Raw genomic sequence first — 19935 nt, 5'->3', positions numbered from 1 at the left:
TCAGTATGATGCTGAGGGAGTCTAAAAATAAATGAGAGAAAGGATCCTAATGGGGTGCTTATAAAGCTTTTTGCTCTCCCATTCTTTGTTTCTAGGAAAGTGCAGCATCTTGGAGGTGTGTATGCTCACACAGGCACACACATGTGTGTTCACTTGTCTCCAATGAAATCAGGCCACCTGAAAGATTCATTTCCATTGGCTGAATTCCCCCAGGAAATGCTTTTGTCCGATATATCTCTTACATCGTGTGTCGAGAGCCATGTAGGCCCAGTGATATGATGACAGCCCTTGTCGAGCAATTGATGGATAAGACCTCATCTTCATGACCACACAGACTACAGGATCTCAGCTGACATCTGCTCAGAGGTTAACAACATGCATCCCATTCTGACTTCAGAAAATCTGCTGATCTTGATTTGCTGCTGCTTCTAGCTAGGCTGCAATGCATGCCTTCTCTTTACATCCTTTGCAGGCAGTCAAGGGTATTTTGTCATGAACTGAAATACTCAGCCCTGCTGCTTGTCCTGAGTAAGCCTGGCCTCCCTAAATCTGCCTGCTTTCCTGTAGTCATAAGTGCTTCTAAGCCTTGTTTCACACAGAGAGAGCAAACTCCCTACCGACGATTCTGTCAATTCAGGCCTGTATTCAGCACTGAGGCTAGAGAGGACCTGGATAAATAAGGACATCCTGCCTGCAGAAGAGCTAAATGATTAGCAGTGCTTCGACCTGATGAAATCTAAGGCCCTTTCCAGCTCTTCCTTCTCAACTTATTCCAGAAGCAAACTTATTTTCCCTGCTTCTGGCTTATTAATATATCCAGTCATACTTTGCATTTCTGCTTCTCTACCTTAAGTAGGAACAATAGGCTGACCTGGTTACCAAAGATGCATTAGAATTTATGTCTCAATCAACCAATCAAAATATTTAGCTATTAAGTGCAAAAGAAAACTTGGTAAATATCCTGCCCCCAAATTTCCCTTTACCAGATGACCTTAGCATCTCCATGTTTTATTCATTATTATGTTCTTAATGAACTTTCTGCATCAGACACTAATTCAACAATTCTTAAATATCTACTTGTCAAAGTATGAAGAAGAACTGGAGACAAGAAAGCAAATGAGAGGTAATTTCTGTCCTCAGCTCATTAGGACTCCACCTCCCTGGTTTCTAATGCTTTCACTGCAAAGACAATTTTCATATTCTGTCTAAGAATTTAATAGTACCAGTTATTTTCTCAGTATAGATTGGGACATTTACAAAACCTATTTATATGAACACATGTTTGTTATGGCTATTTTTATGTACTATGAATATAAATTTCTAGAATACAAATTTCATAATGCATAGCTCTCCAGGACTATAAACAGGCCTAAAGATTAATTTTAAAATGCAACCTTACAAACATTTTAAAAGCTGAAATGTGGATTTTAGATATAAGACTCAATGTCTGTTAAGTACTTCATTATACATAACAGCTCAGGTTTAGGACAGTGATGAAAATGCATACTGATAAATTCAAGATAAGTTGGTGATGAGAGGGAAAAAGGGTACCAAAAAGTATTCTTACTAGAAGGGAGCTTGAGTGGCTTTAATTAGGAGTATTATGGCCACATCCACGTAGGTTTTAAAAAAATTAGTTTCCACATCTCATGTAGTTATATTTTAAAGGTATTTTTAAATGCCACGGAGGCAGGGAACACTAGAAACACAAAAAATTCTCTTCTGTCAAATACCTCAGACCTGAAAGGGTAGGCATGTGTTATAATTTATGAAGCAGGGATTTCAGCTTCCTATCTCCCCTTAGCTGTGGGAAAGGCCTTGAGCAATTCCTAGCAGAAGACTTATATTACTTCCCAAAGGACAGAGCAGATGCCCTGATTTTAAGTAGAGCAAAAAGCACAAGCACAGTTGGCCACATGAAACACCAATCACAGGGCGTCTGCTGTGAACCAGAGTATTATCATTTACCAGGTGACATGTAAATTGATCTCTCTGAGGCAGACTCGCCTGTACTGCACGGGAGGTTTCTCTTCCCTCCTCCCCTTCTTTCTAATCCTCAGGTTTGTGGTATGAGAACTTTGGGCCTTAGTGAATCTGAGCAAAATCCCCACTACAACTGCTAGAATCAACCCTGCTGGGCCAAGATCTGGGAATTCATGATGCTGGGCTGGGGTTTTACTCAGCTTTGCCTCTAGCACTGTTTATAGAGCTCTGAACCTAGTAGAACCCTACTAAATGTCTGTTATCCTGGATAAATCATGAGTCTTGTAAGGGTACTCCAAAAAGAAAAAAAAGGAGATTTCTAGAAGCAAGACTTGCTGCTCCCCAGCCCCACCCCCACCCCCAATTGCCTAGGACAGGTTTTGAGTCTTAGGGTTCTAAGGAACATGGCTTAAATTAGTGAGTGAACCCAATTCCTTCATTTTAAGATGAAGGGATCTCTATGCAATTTTACAGCCAGATAGGGACCACACAGGAATGGCTAATCCAGAAGTCCTGATTCTTGGCTCCTTCCAGTGATCTTTCACTTACCCTCAGTCTACCCCAGCCACCTGGGCCCTGAGTCCCTCCTACTGATCAACAAACTTCTCCTAGGGCCTTCTTGACCCTGATTTCAAAGGTCCTGCAGGAGCTCTGGCTGGCCCAGGGTTTTCACCTGTCTTCTCACCTTCAGCTGGAATGTACCACACAGAGAAGACAGAGCGGAAGTCTGAGCCCCTTGGAGTGCCTCCTGCTGGGGCACTGCCTGTGTCTTCCAATTCTGATTGCTGGCCTGGACCTTGAACCTTGGCAGGGTTCCCTTAAGACTCCTGGCTCGACCTACTGGCTGGAACCCCAGACTAAATTCTTGTGACAGCTGGCTTTGGGCTCTTGGTTTCCATCATTGTCTAATGTCTCCAAGTCTTGGCCCCAGCAATGGCCTGGAAGTGTTTGCCCTAGGCTGTGACAGGAGTTGCATTTTCTGTCCTGTAATCTGATGTGAAAGGAACAACTGTTAGGTAGGCTGTGTGTGTGTTTAAGCAGCTTTCATGGATTAACACTAAGGTTAATACCAAGGTAACATAATGTTGTGGAAAAGGCTTGGAAATTAGACTGACTAGATGGACTAGTTATGTGTGACGGGTGAGCTGTTAACCAAGGTGGGGTGGCTTCTTCATGTCATCTGGCGAAAATAATGTTTATCCTCTGAGTGCTATAAGGGTTAGAGATAATGTATGTAAAGTAAAAAGCAGATAAGAAACAAGTGATAGAAAGTAAAAACTATTATTTTTGTGTTAAATTTTCTGACTAAATGCTGATTTCATGATGTTTGAAGTACTGAAGAGTCATGAAGCATCTCTGAATCATCAAAAATTACATTATGGTCAGAATCATCTGAATACATATTTTCTCTACTTCTTAGAACATTGATAATCATACAGAATAATATTAGAAAGAGTGAAAGTGAAAGTGAAGTCACTCAGTCGTGTCCAGCTCTTTGCGACCCCATGGACTGTAGCTTACCAGGCTCCTCCGTCCATGGGATTTTCCAGGCAAGAGTACTGGAGTGGGTTGCCGTTTCCTTCTCCAGGAGATCTTCCCAACCCAGGGATCGAACCCAGGTCTCCTGCATCACAGGCAGACGCTTTACCATCTGAGCCACCAGGGAAGACTCAATTAAAAAGAGTAGGCAATATGAATTATATATTTAATATGTGCTAGGCTGTGCTCTCTCTATACTACCTAATGCAATCTTCACAGCATTCTGAGATACATAGTATCATTACCCTATTTGAAATATTTTTAAAAACTTATTTTCATTTTTTGTCCATGTCACCCAACATAAAGGATCTTAGTTCCCTGACCAGGGATCAAACCTGCACCCCCCTGCAGTGGAAGTGCATAATCTTAACCACTGGACCACCAGGGAAGCTCTAGAGGTCAACATTTCTTAACCCCACTCTCCATTTCCTTACCTAGGCCTACTGAGGAAAGATCTTCCTCCCACCCTCCTTGGGTCGGAAACTGCTGAGGAATAAGCTTTCACTTCCCTCTCCAAGAGTACTGACTCTTCCCCGAGCAAGCAGGAGTCCATAGTCAGGCTAGGGAGAAGCGAACAGGCCCAGGCCATGTTCTATTAAATGGTCTCGAAGGCAGTTTCCACTCCACATCCCTCCTTTCCCATCTCTACTGGGCAGTGAACTCTCCTCCCTCCCTGGGTCCTACTTTAGTGTTGTGTCAAGCAGTACTTTCTAATTTAGCTTTCACCAGAAATCCCTGAATTTTTCTCAAAAGACTTTTTCTTTCGAAATTATTTGACTCACAGGGAATTGCAAAACAGAACAAAATTTCTGTGTACCCTTCACCTAGCCTTCTCCAAAGATAACATATTATATTACTAGAGTATATTATCAAAATCAGGAAAGTGACACTGGTGCAATACTATCAACTAAACTATAGACCTTATTTGAACTTCACTAGTGTTTACATGTACTCTCTGTATGTGTGTATGTGAAATCTATGAAATTGATTACATGTATAGATTAATGTATTTACCACCATAATTAGGATACTAAATTGTTCCAATATGCAAACAAAACCAAACCTCCTTTCAACTACCCTGTTTAGAGTCACACCCTTCCTCCAACCAGAACTCATGCAACTTCTAATCTGTTCTTCACTACTATAAATTCATCTCTTGAGAATACAATATAAATAGATTCTTACAGTATGTAACATCTTGAGATTGGCTTTTTTTCTCTTGGCATAATGCCCTTGGGGTCCATCAACACAGTTGTTGCATGTGTTAACAGCTTGTTCCCCTTTATTGTTGGGTAGTGATCTAGTATACGGGTGTACCACAATTTGTTTATCCATTCACCTGTTGAAGGATGTCTGGGTTGTTTCTAGGTTTTGATTATTACAAATAAAGGTGCTATAAACATCTGTGTACAGGTTTTTGTGTGAAGATAAGTTTTGATTTCTCTAGTAAATACCCAGAAGTATGATTGCTGAATTACATAGTTGTTGTGTGTTTGATTAAGTAGTAGTGCCATTTTACCCACTAGCAATGTATGAGACAGCCAGTTTCTTTGCATCCTTGCTGACTCTCGGTCTTGTCAGTATGTGTGCTTTGGGGTAGTGTGGCACATGTCAGTCTTTAGAGTGGAAACTCTGGACACCTTCTGAATATCAGTGCTGTGTGTTTGTAGGCACTCTTAACTGGACTGAATTCTGGAGGGGAATAGAATATATTTTAGGTTCTGAATTCTTATCAAGCATCTTCTGTATGCCAGACACTGTGGCAGGTGCTAGGAAGTAAACAAAAATTTTGTATTTGAATTTGAGAGCTCAGTATGAAGCAGAGGATATAGATAAGTGAATAAGTAAATAAGATCATAAAACAATGTAGTTAAGTACTAAGAGTATAGGCAAAGTGCTGCAGGGATTGATAAAGGAATTGTGCCTTAGAACAGTGGTTCTAGAAATTTTAGAATTGATAAGAATCACTTAAAAGACTTTGTTTAAAGTACAGTACTGGTCATCATCCTCCTGAGTGTCAGATTTAGTAGGGTCTATGGTAGGGCCCCAAGAATTTATATTTCTAACAAGTTCCCAGATGCTACCGATAATGCTGGTTCAGGCCCACATTTTGTTGGACTAGAGTTTGTCTTAAAGAATGAAAAGGAGTTTAGCAGGTGAAAAATGAGAAGAGTCGTGAAATAAGGAAGAGCATGAGCAAAGGCCAGGTGATAAAAATGCAACCTTATTTAAAAGGAATAAACAGAAATTGTAGATTAAAGCTGGATTACAGAAAAAATTGCTTACCTTAGGAGTTAAGTAGGCAATAGAGTTTATGTTTGAAAAAAATGCTGACAAGAGGGCATTGGAAACGGACAAGACCAGTTAGAGGGCTACTGCAGGAATTTAGATAAAAAGTAGATCAGGACTACATGTGAGCAATGGAGATGGATAATAGGAGGCCAATTTGAGAGACATTTCAGAGATTAAATGTCTAAGACCTGGAGACTAACTGGATGTGTAGGGAGACAAGGAAATCCAGAATGAGGAATGGATGGATAGTAGTGTGATTAATTGAGATAAGAAAGACATGGAGGTAGAAAAAGATTAGTGGTAAGGTGTGATTCTTGTTTTTGGTCACCGAATCTGAATTGACTGAGGAACATCCATCTGACAATATCAACTATGAAGTTAGAATGTGGGGTTTGAAAAAGGCAGGGGCTAGGGATATGTCATCGGAGAAGGCGATGGCACTCCACTCCAGTACTCTTGCCTGGAAAATCCCAGGGATGGGGGAGCCTGGTGGGCTGCCATCTATGGGGTTGCATGGAGTCGGACACGACTTAGGCGACTTAGCAGCAGCAGCAGCAGGAATATGTCATAAGAGGGATTAAGGCCAGGTGAGGAGTAGAGTGTAAGAAGTAAGACTGACACACAGGCTGATAGGCTTCCCAGGTGGCGCAGTGGTAAAGAAACCGCCTGCCAATGTAAGAGATGAGGGTTTGATCCCTGGGTTGTGAAGATCCCCTGGAATAGGACTTGGCAACCTACTCCAGGATTCTTGCCTGGAAAATTTCATGGACAGAGGAGCCTGGCAGGCTACAGTCCATGGGATCGCAAAGAGTTGGACATGACTGAGCACGTGCACACACAACCCAGGATGATATCAATCGTGAATGGGTAGGTAGAATACAAGAGCCAGTGATAGCACCTGGTAAGAGGCAGAGAGGTAAAACCAGGACAATTAGGTATGGTAAAGTTAAGAACAGTGAAGGTTTCAGAGGAACAGAGGAGATAGTTAAGTGTTATGTGGCTTGAGGCTAAACAGGATGATGTCTAAAAAGAAATAAGTTGATAATAACGACCTTCAGTTCAGTTCAGTTCAGTTGCTCAGTCGTGTCTGACTCTTTGCAACCCCATGAACTGCTAACGACCTTGTCAAGGGTCATTTCAGTGGAATTAGGACATGGGTTGAAGAAAGAACTGGAGATGAGGAACTGGAGGCACCTAGTGAAGACCATTCTTTTGAGAAGCTTGGTGGAAATAGGAGGGAGAGGGCTGGGGCAATAGCTTCAGAGAAAGGCATGACCAAGAGGAAAATTTCTTCTGGAGGCCTTTAAAAGTCTCAAGAGGAATGTCAACAGTTCCCTGTGGCTAATCAATATTTATTTGTCTAACTGACCTGAAATACACAAAACACAGAAAACTATTTGATCAACTATCACTGGTCCATTTTCAGGAGGCAGTTTGAGTGTAGCAATCACTCTGTTATCTTTCTCAATAAATTCAGAGGCACATAATTAGTTTAGACTTAACTGTTTTTGGTCTCTGAGCACTCTCTGTGCCCCATTATTAGCAGCAAAAGATCTGACTGTTATTCAAGCTCTTTCCTTTTAACAGATTTAAATAATCTCTTTATGTGTTTTGGACTCCCTTCAAAGGTGCTTCTCAAAGTCTTTTTTCCTATTTTGTACCTAACCAGACACTCTGCGGGCTCCCTGATCTCCTCTGGGTAGCTTTTTACATTCTTTGAGAGATGTCTTTTTCCCTCCACAATAGCCACTATGACTGTCACATTTTTTAAGTGCTTAGATTTTTTCTTTTTTTAATTCTCAGTTACTGTTTTCCTACACTTCTAATAAAATCTCTTAAAATAGTCTCCAATCTTCTTATGACTTTTCAAAAGCCTACTTTTCAATTTTCTCCTAGCTAATACCTCAATTTTTTCAGTTTCCCTTTGAACCCTGGATAATTGAGACACTTTTTTTGGCTTATGGATTGGATGTGTCATGATAACTCATAATAATTGCCTCACACATGGTTACTTCCTAAAACCAACACCTGGTTACAAGACAAGAACCAGAGCCAGGACATTCTTCTAACTGTAGGTGGTTTGAAATCTTCTGTTATAGTAAAGTTCATTCTAGCAAAAATCTTTTGTTATAAAGCTCTCTTCTATCTCTTGACCTGATTAAGCTTTTATAATTCACATTTAGTTCAGTTTTTAATACCTGGCATAATTTCTAAGTTTCTAAATCTTTACCATTTCTATATTGGTATCAATGGCTTGGTTACCTAGTTTTAGGCACTGGTTTTCAAACACTGAAATCATCTGGAAAGTTGGAAAAAACTGCTGCTACTGTCCCACCCCTAGACATTCTCATTTAACTGGTCTAGGGTGAAGCCTGGGCATCAGGATTTTTAAAAGCTCCCTAGGAGATTCTAATATAATCCATGTTTGACATATCACTGGTTTAAGTACATTCCTAAGACAAATAATCTAATTTTAAAAATAGTGAAAGGATTTGAATAGACATTTCCCCAAACAAGATGCACAAATGATCAATAAATACATGAAAAGATGCTCAACATTATTAGCCATCAGAGAAATGCAAATCAAAACCACTTTTTATACACTAGGATGGCTAGAGGTAAAGAAGACAGATAATAACAAGTGTCAGCAATGATGTGGAAGAAACTGGAACCCTCAAAAACTGCTAGTGAGATTGTAATAAGCTACTTTGGAAAACAGCTTAGCACTGACGTAAACATAGAGCCACCATATGGCCCAGAAATTCTACTCTTAGATATACACCTAAGATAAAGGAAAACATAATGTCCACACAAAAACTTATACATGAATGTTCACAGCAGCATACTATTCATAATAGCCAAAAAGGGAAATAACCAAATATCTATCAACTGATGAATGGATAAACAAACTGTGGAATAGCCATATAACAGAACATTATTCAGCCATAGAAAGGAATGATGTGCTGCTTCATACTACAATACAGATGAACCTTGTAATCATTATGCGAAGATTATGCTAAGTGAAAGAAGCCAGATACAAAGAGCTACATGTTGTATGACTTCATGTATATGTATTGTCCAGATCAGGCAAAATTCATAGAGATAGAAGGTAGACTAATAGTTGCTAGAGGCTAGGGGAAGGAAGAAATAAGGAAGAACTGCTAACAGGCATGAAGCTTCTTCTCAGGGTAATGAAATTATTCTGGAATTAGATAGTGATGATTATTCAACCTGTGAATGAACTAAAAACTACTGAACTGTGTACACTTTAAAAAGATGAATTTCATGGTACGTGAATTATATCTCAAGAGAATAAGTACAGTCTTATTGTTATGTGTTTGAGGAATTCTTACCCACAGAGATTTGAGGAAGCCTCTCCTTGCCAATAACATTTCTATGTTACTACTGCTTGTTGTATATCTCACACCTCCTTCCCTTTCTGGTGAGAATCAAAAGCCAAGGTAAAGTCTCACAGATTGCCAGAACAAAACATCTGGCATTGGTCACCATTACTAAAGAAGGATATGAGAAAAATAAAATCTGGGGAAGGAAAGCTGAATGGCAGAGTCTCTACAGAATGAGGACAGACATTCTGCAGTCTGCAGAGGGGAAGACCAATGGGGATGTGACTGAAACCTATTAATCACAAAGAGATCTTGTGTAAAGTGGAGGGAAATCCTGGAATACTTGCAAGAGAGTACCATTTAAAGGTTCAGACGTGCAAAATTAGGACATGAAAATAAAGTGACAACTTCACAAAACAGGTAGTGATCTAAGGAAGATACTTCTCACTATTCCCCTGAGATGTATTCTAGGCAATAAAATATAGTTTTAAAGAAACGGTCCCATAATAGCATATTTTATCAAAATAAGTCACTAATAATAGGAACTTTAACTTTTTGGCTTAAAATTTAGAAAGATTTTAATTACGTTAAAATGGAAATAAAATTACACACAATAAAACAACATAAAAGTTACCATCTTAACCATGTTTAAAGTGTACAGCTCAGTAGTATTAATTATATTGATGTTGTATAAAAATCTCCAGAACTTTTTCATCTTGCAAAACTGAAACTCTATATCCAACAAACAATTTCCCATTTCTCCCTCCCTCCACTCAGCCCCTAGCAACAATCATTCTATTTTCTATTTCTATGAGTTTGACTACCCTCAATATCTCTATGAGTAGATGCACATAGCATTTGTCTTTTTTGAGTGGCTTGCTTTACTTAATGTCCTCAAGATACATCTGTGTTGTAACACAGGTCAATTTACTTCCTTTTTAAGCTGACTAATACTCAATTGCATGTATATCTCATGTTTTGCTTATCAATTCATCTGTCAATGGACACTTGAATGGCTTGTTTTCTTAGGTGAGGAGTTCAGGGTGGAAGATGGAGCCAAACAGTAAAGTTGATATCCAGAGGATTAACCTGTCTTCTAGTAAGGTGCTTAGTATCACTATCAGAGACAGAAAGATGGTCAGAATTGGGGCTCAAATGGTGGCCAAAAGTAAGACCAGAAGAATTTGAATTCAGGAATCTGGGCAGACGTGTAAGCTTAAGACACATAAACCAGATACTGGGAACAAGAAAGGAAGAACAAGCAATGATAACTTAGGGATTGAACATGTAAGAATGTCTAAAATCAGAAGAACATTTTGAGGAAGATAAATACAGAAAAAGTCAACAAAATAGTGAGCTGTACATGAGACTCAAAGTCAGTCAAGCCAAGTAGGAAGTTCAGAAAATTAGGAGAGGACCCAGTGAGTAAGGGGTGGTACCAAAAAGGGAGGGTATACCGCAGGCTAGTGCAGGTATCTATGGGAGAGGTCTAGGATTCTGGCTAGCAGTGCACCACCAGAGAAGAATGAACAGATTATGACCAGGAACAGGCTGCTCCCCCTTAGTCTCTGCTCTAGGGTATGCTGATTTGATAGAGAGATGGGGAAAATGAAAATAGATAAGCCAGACCCAGGAAATTCTGGAACTGACTTCTAACATCCAAAATGGTGTGGCTACTCTGATTTCCATTCAGGCTGGTGCAAATATTGAACTGGATTTGGTGAGGCTTTAGGGATATCTACACACTGGGGTTTCTTGGACTTCAGATATTATTAGTTATAATCTGAAAGCTGTTAGTGGAAGCTGCTATAACACAAACTTGATATTAATCTAGACCACTTATTTTCTTGTGCCTAGACCCAAAGATTGCCTAGATTTCACGGGTAGGAACAAACTGAAAGTACAGGCGGCGGGCAGTGGGGGGGACAGTTACAAAAAGAAGGGTACAGAAGTTAGAAGACAATCAGTTCTTTGCAATCCTACAAGCCCTATGGTCACGTTACTGGTCCACTGTGAAATTTCTCAGGATGAGACATAATTGTTCAGATGTTACATAAACCATATTACCAGTTTGTTTTTCTTTTCTCTCTGTCTTCTTCTTTTAAAGAGTTTAGTGAATATAAGTAAGATGTGCCGAAAAATACATGCTTCTATAAAATGATATTCAGAGATAAGCTTTTAAAATTTGCCAGTTCTTCTCTGCTGAGGCAAGTTTTCCAGCAAACAAAATACATTAATAAATCTATCAGGGGCAGAGAGGCAGTGGGGGACAGCTGCAGCTGCAGCATCCAGGAGTGACAATGATTAATTCCTACATCTGCTCAGCCAGATAGAAGCAAAGGTCACTGTGCATAGATTAGCATCCTGATCACCACCTCCTCCCAACACGTGCATACACACATGCGTGCTGGAGAGTGGCATCTTTTTTCATTGATCATGGCAAAATTCAAAATTCCTAAAAAATGCTTGCTATCTGAAAATCTCCCTCCCCTCAGAAAGCAAGCTCTTTAGTAGGATAGAGTGGAATAGAATAGGATCAGCAACTGATTAATGTCAGATTACTGTCTAATCTTATTAACATCCCAATTAAGTGAAAATCTGATGCTCAGCTATATTTATGAAAGCTAAGAGAACAGGAAGTTTAAGAACAAATCCTGATGCAGTAATTTGATCAAAGTAAGAAAGGCTATTATGGTAAAACAGTTGAACACATGTAGACATCTGGCCTTATGGAAGGAAGCTGATTCATTGTCCTCATGTTCAACATTCCCCTGAAGACACTGCCACTTCTTATTCATGACTGCTACACCTGGAGATCCCTGACAGGTTGACTTTTTAAAAAAATAATCTTGGGCTAGGAAAGGTATTTTTTTAAGTGCACATGTTATAAATGTCTAGCTTAGTGAATTATCACAAAAGACAACATCTATGTAACTATCATCCAAGTCAAGAAGAACATTTTAACACCTCAAAACCTTCACTCATAATTATTACTCTTTTGTTCCTCCCTAAAAGTAAACCACTATCCTGCCTTTTTTCTTCACTAGCTTGACTTTTAATACTATAGTTCTACCTGCTTTTAAACTTTATTTAAGGGGAATCATAAAGGAATACATGTTCTTTTGTGGCTGGCTTTGTTTGTGAGATTTGGCTATGTTTTTGGGTGTTATTCGTTTTCATTGCTGAATAGTATTTCATTGCAAGAAAATACCATTACTTATTTATTTCTTTTAATACTAAAGGACGGTTAGGGTGACTATAAATAATGCTACTGTGAATTTCTTTATACAACATTTTGCATAAATGTGCATACATTTCTCATGGGAATACTTTAGACTGGATTTTCTGGGTCACAAGGTATATGAATTGCTGATTTTAGAAGATACGCCATGTAAGAAAAGTTCTGGAGATATAATGTACAACATGATAAATATAATTAACACTGCTATGTTACATGTGAAAGTTGTTAACAGAGTGACTCCTAGGAGTTCTCATCACAAGGGAAAAGTCTTTTTCTATTTCTTTAATTTTGTATCTATATGAGATGATGGAAAATCACCTAAACTTATTGTGATGATCATTTCACGATGTACATAACACAAATCATAGTGCTATACAACTTATATAGTGCTGTATGTCAAATATATCTCAATAAAATTAGAAGAAAAAAACTTCATAGAAAAAAAAAAAAAAACATGCCAAACTACTTTCCAAAGTGGTTGTACTAGTTTGCATTCTTATCATGATCAGATAAGAATTTCATAGCTTCACATCTTTATCTTAACATTATCTTTGAAAATTTAAGGCATTTGATGTGTATCTCAATTTTAATTTTCTTTTCTCCAGCCACAGGCAACCACTAATATACTTTCTGTCTCTATAGATTTGTCTGTTCTAAATATTTTATATAATGGAATCATAAAATATATGTTCCTTTTCTCAAGAAGAGAAAGAATCCAAGCATAACATTAAAGAGAGTCTTCAAATCAAAAGGGGAGTGAACAAAAGAAAAAAGGAACAAATTGAACTAAAAACCCCCAAAACAGTTAACAAAATGACAATAAGTGCAAACCTATCAATAATTACTTTAAATGAAAATGGACAAATGATCCAATCAAAAGACAGACTGGCTGAATGGATACAAAAACAACACCTGTATATATACTGCCTATAAGACACTTGCTTTAGATATAAAGACTGAAAATAGGGGTGGAGAAAAGGTATCCCATGCAAATATAAATCTAACAAAAGCTGGGACAGGAATACTTATATCAAAAAAAAAATAGACTTTTTAAAACAAAAACTGTAGCAAGAGACAAGGGAGGTCATTATATAATCAAGGGATTTATCTAAGAAGAAAGTATAGCAATTATAAATACATATGTGCCCAACATAGGAACACATATAAAAGATTTTATATATATATATAATATATATACAATAAGACATTATAAGACATATTTTATATATATATATAATAAGACATTCCATTTCAAATCAGCACAATACACAATCTTTTCAAGTGCACATGGAATATCTCCAGGATAGATCACTTGCTAAGCCACAAAACAAGTCTCAGTAAATTTACTTGATAAGAAAACTGAAGTCATATCAAGCATCTTTTCTGACCATAATACTTTGAGAATAGGAATCAATTATAAGAAAATAACTGAAAAATACATAAACATGTAGACTCTACACAATATACTGCTAAACAACCAATGTATCACTGAAGAAATCAAAGAAGAAATTTTTAAAAACCTGAAAACAAAAGAAAATGAAAACACAACAATAAAAAAAAAACTATGGGTTTCAGAAAAAGCATTTCTAAGAGGGAAGTTTATGGCAATGCAAGCTATTTTAGGAAACAAAAAAATCCTCAACAAACAATGTAACATTATACCTAAAAGAACTAGAAAAAGAAGAAGAAATAAAATCCATGTTAGTAGAAGGAAAGAAATCATAAAAGATCAGAGAAGAAATAAATGGAATACAGACTGAAAAACAATACAAAAGGTCAATGAAACTAACACCTCGTCCTTTGAAAAGATAAGCAAAATTGATAAACCTTCAGCCAGACACATCAAGAAAAAAGGAGGGCCCAAATCAATAATATCAGAAATAAAAAATGAGAAATTACAACTGACACCACAGAAATACAAAGGATAAGTGACTATTATAGGAAACTATTTTTATGCCAATAAATGGACAACCTAGAAGAAATAGACAAATTCTTAGAAACATATACTCTCCCAACACTGAAAGGAGAATAGAAAATAGGAACAGAACAATTACCAGTTACCAGTAATAAAATTGAATCAGTAATTTAAAAACTCCAAACAAGCAAAGTCCAGGACCAGATGGCCTCATAGGGGAATTCTTCGCATTTTGAGAAGAGTTGACACCCATCCTTCTGAAACTATTCCCCAAAACTGCAGAGGAAGAAACATTTCTGAATTCATCCTATAAGGCCAGCATCAGTCTGATACCAAAAACCAGACAGATACCACAAGAAAAGAAAATTACAGGCCAATATTACTGATGAACATAGATATAAAAATTATCAAAAAAATACTGCGCTTCATTGTTCAGTCGTGTCCGACTCTTTGTGACCCCATGGACTGTAGCCCACCAGGCTCCTCTGTCCATGGGATTCTCCAGGCAAGAATACTGGAGTGGGTTGCCATGCCCTCCTCCAGGGGATCTTCCAAACCCAGGGATTGAACCCAGGTCTCTGGCACTGCAGGTGGATTCTTTACCATCTGTGCCACCAGGGAAGCCCCAATAAAATACTAGCACCAAATTCAATAATACATTAAAATGAACATACATGATCAAATGGGATTTATAATACTTTTAAATGTAGTGAAATCCATAAAAATTTTGAATCACTATTTTGTACACCTGAAACTAATATTATAAAAGAAAAGTGCATATAAGTATACAATTCAGAGCATTTTTGGAAACTTGACACACTTGTGTGAACAGTATGCAAGTCAAGAAACGAATTACTAGAGTGCTAGAAGTCCTCTTGCTCCCTTTTGTGACTATGCTCCCCTAACTCTCCCTTCAACCTCCAGAGCTATCACTATCCTGATTTCTAACATCAAAGATTGTTTTTTTAGAACAAAAAAGTGATATTTATATTCTATAACTAAGAGATTTTTTTGTATTTAGCCATTTTTAATTGTGCTAATTACATTCACAATGTTATGCAGCCACTTCTACTATTTCCAAAATGGTTTAACCCTTAAAATTTTATTATTGGAGGGGAGGGAGGCAGAGGGCAAAAAAAAAATTATTGGAGTATATTTCACTTACAATGCTATGTTATTTTCTGCTATAAAGCAAAGTATATCACTTAGACATATATCCACTCCTTTTTAGATATCTTTTTCTCATATGGGTGCAGAGATTGGTTTTGCCTGGTTTCATATTTCACATTAAGTGGAATCATATAGGGTACAATCCTTGTGCATGGCTACTTTTGCTCAACATTATTTTTGCAAGAGTCATCCATATTATTGCATGTAGCTATAGATTATTGAGTCTCTTGGTTTCTTATAGTCAAGCAGTGAATATACCATGATGCATTTAGACAACTGTTGATGAACAGCTCAGTAGTTTCCAGTTTGGGCCTATTAGAAATAGTGCTGATAAGAACATTCTGCTGCTGCTAAGTTGCTTCAGTCATGTCTGACTCTCTGCGACCCCATAGACAACAGCCCACCAGGCTCCACCATCCCTGGGATTCTCCAGGCAAGAACACTGGAGTGGGCTGCCATTTCCTTCTCCAATGCATGAAAGTGAAAAGTGAAAGTGAAGTCACTGAGTCTTGTCCAACTCTCAGGGACCCCATGGACTGCAGCCCACCAGGCTTCTCAATCCATGGGATTTTCCAGGCAAGAGTACTGGAGTGGGGTGCCATTGCCTTCTCCGAAGAACATTCTAGCATACATATTTTGGTGAGTCAGTTTAGTTCAGTTCAGTCACTCAGTCGTGTCTGACTCTTTGCAACCCCATGGACTGCAGCATGCCAGTCTTCCCTGTCCATCACCAACACATGGAGCTTGCTCAAACTCATGTCCATCAAGTCTGTGATGCCATTTAACCATCTCATCCTCTGTCATCCGCTTCTCCTCCTGCCTTCAATCTTTCCCAGCATCAGGGTCTTTTCAAATGAGTCAGTTTTTTGCATCAGGTAACCAAAGTATTGGAGTTTCAGCTTCAGCATCAGTCCTTCCAATGAATATTCAGGACTGAATTCCTTTAGGATCAACGGGTTTGGTCTCCTTGCTGTCCAAGGGACTCTCAAGAGTCTTCTCCAACACCACAATTCAAAAGCATCAATCCTTTGGCACTCAGCTTTCTGTATGGTCCAACTCTCACATCCATACACTAGTGGAAAACCATAGCTTTGACTAGATGGACCTTTGTTGGCAAAGTAATGTCTCTGCTTTTTAATATGCTGTCTAGGTTGGTCATAACTTTTCTTCCAAGGAACAAGCATCTTTTAATTTCATTGCTGCAGTCACCATCTACAGTAATTTTGGAGCCCCCAAAAATAAAAGTCTATCACAGTTTCCATTGTTTCCCCATCTATCTGCCATGAAGTGATGGAACCAGATACCATGATCTTAGTTTTCTGAATGTTGAATTTTAAGCCAGCTTTTTCACTCTCCTCTTTCACTTTCATCAAGAGGCTTTTTAGTTCCTCTTCACTTTCTGCCATAAGGGTGGTGTCATCTGCATATCTGAGGTTATTGATATTTCTCCCTGCAATCTTGATTCCAGTTTGTACTTCATTCAGCCCAGCATTTTACATGATGTACTCTGCATATAAGTTAAATAAACAGGGTGACAATATACAGCCTTGAGTACTCCTTTCTCAGTTTGAAACCAGTCCATTGTTCCATGTCTGGTTCTAACTGTTGCTTCTTGACCTGCATACAGATTTCTCAGGAGGCAGATAAGGTGCTCTGGTATTCCCAACTCTTATAGAATTTTCCACAGTTTGTTGTGATCCACACAGTCAAAGGCTTTAGTGTAGTCAATGAAGCAAATATTTTTCTGGAATATTCTTGCTTTTTTGATGATCCAGTGGATGTTGGCTATTTGATCTCTGGTTCCTCTGCCTTCTCTAAATCCAGCTTGAACATCTGGAAGTTCTCGGTTCATGTACTAGCTTGGAGAATTTTGATCATTACTTTGCTAGCATGTGAGATGAGTACAGTTATGCAGTAGTTTGAGTATTCTTTGGCATTACCTTTCTTTGGGATTGGAATGGAAACTGACCTTTTCCAGTCCTGGGGCCACTGCTGAGTTTTCCAAATTTGTTGGCATACTGAGTGCAGTAGTTCAACAGCATCATCTTTTAGCATTTTGGTGAAAACATATATGTAATTTTTGCTGGAATTGCTGTGACAAAGGACATGATTATGTTCATGTTTGGTAGATTCTGAAGAGCTTTCTAAAGTCATTATAACAATGTGTAAATTCTTTCAACAATGCATGAGACTTCCAGCTGCTCTCCATCCTTCCCAACACTCGGGTTTTCAGTCTTTTTAAAACTGTAGACATTCAAGTAAGTGTATAGTGTTATCTCATTTTGCCTTTACTTTGCATTTCCCTAATGACTAAAGAGGTAGAGCACTTTTCATTTGTACATTGGCTGCCTTGATATAGTCTATTTTGAAGTGGCTATTTATATCTTTGTTCATTTAAAAGTTGTTTTCTCTGTGTTTTTCTTATTGATCACAGTTTTTTATTCTGGATAAAAATCTTCTGATGATATACATATTATGAATATATTCTCCTTCTATGGCTTGCTTTTTTACTTCTCGGGGTGTCTTTTAGTGAATAGAAAATATTTTTATACTTATATAAACCAATTTAATAGTCTTTCATGAGCAGTACATTTTGTGTTCTATTTAAGACATGTTTTCCTGACCCAAGTTCATGAAAATATTCTCCTACATTATCTTCCTGAAGCTTGTTTTATATTTAGATCTACAGCCTGCCTGAAGATGATTTTGTTGAGGTAGGATTCAGGTTGCATATTTTCCCCATGTGGATAGCCAACTGACTTAGCATCATTTATTAAAAATTGTCCATACATGCTTGGCTCTGAGTTCTCCCTGTTCTGTTCCACTGGTCTCTGTTTCCCCTGCCCCCAAAGCAGACTGAGCCTGTTATTAATTACTAGCTTTATAACAACCCTTAACATCCAAAAGAAGAAGTTTCCTCACCTTGTTCATTATTTCCATGCTATTTTTTGCCTTTAGAATTTCCATATAAATTTGAGAATTGATATGTTGAGTCTCACCAGAAAAGAAAAAAAGTTCAGAATTTTTATTGCAATTACATTGAAACCATATACTAATCTGGGAGCGATTATATCCTGACAGTATTGGACCTTCTTATATCAAAGATAATATATCCTTTACTTATTTAGAACTTAAGTTCTCTCAAAATATTTAATGATTTTCCATGTAGAGATACTGCATCTTTCCCTAGTGTATTAGTCAGGGTTCAGAGAAACAAAACTAGTAAGTGATATATGGATTTGTTAGACAATTGGTTTATGCAATTTTGGGGGCTGATTCAGCCGAAACTCCATTTTTAGCCACTTCTGTTCTTGAATTAAGGTATCCCAAGGAGCATGCTTTTATTTAAGGGAGTGCTATTGTTGTTCAGTCGCCAAGTCATGTCAGACTCTTTGCGACCCCATGCACTGCAGCACTTCAGGCATCCCTGTCCCTCACCATCTCCCAGAGTTTGCACAAGTTCATTCTATTGCATTGGTGATGCCATCCAACCATCTCATCCTCTGTTGCCCTCTTCTCCTTCTGCCTTCAATCTTTCCCAGATGAGGGTCTTTTCCAATGAGTTGGCTGTTTGCCATCAGGTGGCCAAAGTATTGGAGCATCAGCTTCAGCATCAGTCCTTCCAATGAGTATTCAGGGTCGATTTCCTTTAAGATTGACTGGTTTGATCTCCTTGCTGTCCAAGGGACTCTCAGGAGTCTTCTCCAGCACTACAATTCAAAAGCATCAATTCTTTGGCACTTTGCCTTCTTTATGGTCCAACTCTCATAACCATATGTGACTACTGGAAAGACCATGGCCTTGACTATACAGATCTTTGTCAGCAAAGTGATGTCTTTGATTTTTAACACACTGTCTAGGTTTGTCAAAGCTTTCCTGTCGAGAAGCAATTGTCTTCTAATTTCATGGCTGCAGTCATCAACCACAGTGATGTTAGAACCCAAGAAGAAGAAATCTGTCACTGCTTCCACCTTTTCCCCTTCTATTTGCCATGAAGTGATGCGGTCAGATCACTTAGTTCTTTAATATTGAGTTTTAAGCTGGCTTTTTCACTCTCCTCCTTCACCCTCATCAAGAGGTTCTTTAGTTCCTCTTTGCTTTCTGCCATTAGAGAGGTATCATCTGAGGTTGTTGATAAGAGAATGCTATGGATATTTTTAAATGTTAAAGGTCTATTCTCAATAGGGCTGCCAGTTTTCTTGCTAAATGTAAGTCAGTTCATGTCACTCCTCAGTTCCAAACCCAACAATGACTCTCTATATCACTTGAAGTAAATGCCAAAGTCATTTGACCTACAAGACCCTACAGGGTCTGGCCTCTACAACCTCTCTGACTTCTCCTATTTACTGCCTCATTTATTCTGCTAGAGTCACACTGGCCTCCTTGCTTTCCTTGAACACTGGGTATATTCCTATCTTAGGGCCTTTGCATATTCTGTTCCTTTTGCTTGA

The 19935-nt window shown here is 38.3% G+C and overlaps 1 protein-coding gene and 1 non-coding gene across 2 annotated transcripts in view; both read right to left on the bottom strand.

Annotated features, from left to right (window-relative positions):
- The window catches only part of GPR156 (G protein-coupled receptor 156), a 78472-nt gene that overhangs the window by 42754 nt on the left and 15783 nt on the right, over positions 1–19935 (bottom strand). The window lies entirely within an intron of this gene.
- On the bottom strand, positions 3578–3649 carry TRNAH-GUG. Its single transcript has one exon. It is a non-coding gene; the product is annotated as a tRNA-His (tRNA).

Source organism: Oryx dammah, unplaced genomic scaffold (assembly GCF_014754425.2).
Source record: "Oryx dammah isolate SB20612 unplaced genomic scaffold, SCBI_Odam_1.1 HiC_scaffold_2, whole genome shotgun sequence".
NCBI lineage: Eukaryota > Metazoa > Chordata > Mammalia > Artiodactyla > Bovidae > Oryx > Oryx dammah.
Note: the sequence above shows the minus strand (reverse complement) of the source record. Positions and strands in the feature narration are given on the sequence as shown.